The sequence below is a fragment of the Pteropus vampyrus genome, unplaced genomic scaffold, assembly GCF_000151845.1.
Source record: "Pteropus vampyrus isolate Shadow unplaced genomic scaffold, Pvam_2.0 Scaffold119, whole genome shotgun sequence".
Taxonomy (NCBI): domain Eukaryota; kingdom Metazoa; phylum Chordata; class Mammalia; order Chiroptera; family Pteropodidae; genus Pteropus; species Pteropus vampyrus.
The window spans coordinates 523,354-526,860 of NW_011888900.1; the positions used below are offsets into that span (position 1 = coordinate 523,354).

Consider the following 3,507-nt stretch of genomic DNA (forward strand, 5'->3'; position numbering starts at 1 on the left):
AACACTTCCTGGTGCTGTTTTGGGCGGAATGGCGTAGGCGGTTCAGAGCCGGCAAGACTGTCTTTAGCAGTTCCTGTCCCCTTCGTGTCCAAATTTTACCTCCCTTTTATGTTGACAGTCTCCTCGGGCCCAAATGCTTCTGTCCGATTCCTCTCGTTACGGAGGCGATGCTGTACTTCTATACTGACACGGCAACATGTTCCTAACAAGTGCTTAAGAAACTGAACTGTTGTCTACAGCCATGTCAACGTAAGCGTGCCCGATCTCGTCTGATCTCGGAAGCTCAGCAGGGTCGGGCCTGGTTAGTACTTGGATGGGAGACCATGTAGGAAGACCAGGTGCTGTAGGTGTTAAAAAAAAAAAGAGAAAAAAAGAAATTGAACTGTTACTTTACAGGAGATGGGAGAAAGCAATGATGAACCTAGGAAATCAATCACGTTTTGATCTTATACTATAATTATATAAAATGCAACCATCAGGGGGACACCGGATGGAGGGTACATGGGACCTCTCTGTTCTATCTTTGCAAATTCCTGTGACTCTATAATTATTTCAAAATAAAAAATTAAAAAAAAAGAAAATCAACCATAATGGTCAATTCGTATATGCCCATAGCCATGACACTTTTGTTTCTGGAGGGCCTTCAGGGGTCACTTCATCACCCAAAGCCAGCTCCTGAAGTCAGCAAAGGAAGGCCGTGCCTGGGGGGGCTGTCCTCATCGGTGGCGCCTCCAAACCACCAGGGCCACAGGCTCCTCCCTTCCCCCTCAGTCTCCGCTCCTATCTGAGCGTCTCAGCGAAGACTTCCTGGGCCTCCCTATCAGAAGGAAAACACTACGCCCGCTCCCCATCCCTGCTTTCCCGCTGTGCTTCCTCACGCCCTCACCCCCTGCATCCACGGAACTCACCAGACTTTTCACTTCTTTGTTTGACTTTTTGTCTCCTCCCACTAGAATGTAAGTTTCACGATGGCAAGAATTTTTTTTTTTTTTTTAATGTATCGTTGCATCCTCCTTGCCTAGAGCTTGGCACAGAGAACGCACTCAGCGAATGTGTGTTCAATGAATGAATCTTTGTAGAAAAAGAAAGCTTGAAAGTAAGCTGACTATTTCCCCGAGAGAGAAGTTTTGCAGATCTGCACATCCTCCTACAAGAGAGCGAAGCTGACTTTGAAACTAAGACCTTTTTCCTGTGTTTGCACTTCAGAAAACGAAGGTACCGCTGATAACATCTGGGAGGAAGGAGGCCCTGTGTCGTGCTGGGCCTCTGAGCGTGACGTTAGAAGAATTGTCTTTTTTATCGACCAGCCTCCAAGGTGCTTTCCAGAAATGGATTATCTTATTTTCCTTCTGGCTGTTCTTCATGTATACAAAGGTAAAGATAATGTCTTCGTTTAAAAAATTTACTCCTGTTTTTTGGTCTTATAGTGTCACATGTTCAGAATTTATAATGCACTTCAGTTGGCTTAGATCCGTTTTCACTTGTTCAGAAAAAACTGGAAGTCGCCACTGCCAATCACCAGCAGGAGAAACCTTTTTAGGCGAAGGTAGAAACTGTTAACCTTTACCATGATCTCACTTTACTATCCGGCTAGGTTTTAGAAAACTTAGAATCAGCTTAAGAGATCTGTTGGTATTTCCATCGTAACGTCTAATTGAACTACTATGATGTATATATATTTCAGCTCTGTGTGCAGAGATATTTTGGGACACAACTGTGAAACTTGCCGAGAATATGACTCTAGAATGTGTGTACCCATTAGTGGGCACCTTCACCCAGATGGAGTGGTTCAAGATCAGCGCGGCCGAGAGAGAGTCCATAGCCATTTTCAACCCTACTTATGGCATGGTCATAAGGACACCCTATGCTGAGAGGGTTTACTTTTTAAATTCAAGCATGGCCCTCAATGACATGACGCTGTCCTTTCATAATGCCTCTGAAGCTGATGTTGGCTTCTACTCCTGCATTCTCGAGACTTTCCCACAGGGATCTTGGGAAAAGACGGTGCAAGTGGTTCCATCAGGTAAGTACAGGTTTTATGTACCTTTTACCCATCTACAACATTTGATTCTGTAAGGCCCGAGTGGAAGCTACGAAACGCTTCGTTATGTTTCTGTGATGTTTTCCAATTCCATTCCTAGATTCCATGAATATCGTTTCAGAGAAATAATACTTTGAATTCGTTTTGTTTTTTTTTTTTCCATGCGCTAGCATTTCTAAGTGGAAGAAATGCCTCACAAATTTGAACGCAGTGGGAGAAAGCACGGGTCTTACGTTGTCTTAATGAAAACTCCGCCCTAGATTAAGCTGATGTTGGCAGCGTCTGCGCTCAGGCACCTGAACATTTCCTCTTAGGGCTTTTTGCTCCAGCTGTGGGGCCGTTTCCTCTCCCTTGGCACACAGTGGGGCTTCAGCCCCCGCGTGTTCACGGTCCTCTCCCCAGCACTGAATCCTGGGCAGGGGTCAAGCACTGGCTCCATCTTCTGCTTCATCCCCATTTCACTAGAGAGGATTCTGAAAGCGTGAGCTGTCGTTTCTGGAAGAATCCGTGGACCCCTCGGAGTGTATTCTCGGTGTGGTTTGGTGCTTCGTGTGTCGGTCCTCCCAGGGGATTGCGTCTGGAAGAGCAGAAAAACTCGGATCTTAATAGCCTTTACTTTCTATATAACCTTGTGTTACCTACTCATTGTCTCCAAATCTCAGGTTCCTAATGGCAAACTGAGTTGATAGTACCATTCTCTTTGTTGAATGGTTTTAGGATCGTGCATTTAAAGAACTTAGCCCGTGGTAGTCAAGGAATAGTAGGTGTTATTCTTCTTACTATTATTTCCTGTGCTTTTGATGCAAAATTACTAGTGATGAATCTTTTAGGCATTGGCAACAGTGTCGGGCAGGAAGTAATTTGAGACCGTGTGCTTCTTGTCTGGCATCTCTCAAATTACCTCCCAGATGGGCATCCAGCACAGTACTTTATGTGGTATCTGATATAACGCTTTCCTTTTAAGGGATCCGTTTTATACAAGAATATTTCACAGTGTGGTATAAGCAATAGCGATGGTCAGAAGGCAAGAAAAATTTCGATGTGTCGGTTTTTCCTTTCGTTTCAGGCATAGCTAAGCTCAGGAGTAATTGTGCGTATGTGGGTGGAGCTTATGGAGTGTCAATTAGCAAAATCTCTTTCGTTAAATACTTATTTATTGAGGACTCCGTTTTGCCACTCGAATCCTTACTTGCCGTTGTGTTAAATGCCATTTGCGAGTTTTTAGTGTCTGGTCTGATTTTGATCAGCCATGCAAGCGAAGGAGGGAATTCGGCGAAGTCTTAGAGTGTGCCTTCTTCACGTGAAGCTGTGCCCGTGGCCAGAGCAAGGTGGGCTTCCTTCCTGCCTGATGTGGCAGACCCGGGCAGTGTGGGTCCCAGGGCAGGTTGTCCAGTTTCTGCCAAAGCACGACCAATTGAAAAAAACAGCACCGCAGTGGTTGCCGGGGCGATGGGTGGGGAGATGGG

General features: G+C 45.4%; 1 pseudogene; it reads left to right on the forward strand.

Annotated features, from left to right (window-relative positions):
• Positions 1 to 231: 231 nt before the first annotated feature.
• Positions 232 to 350, forward strand: LOC111743720 (annotated as a pseudogene).
• Positions 351 to 3,507: the final 3,157 nt, after the last annotated feature.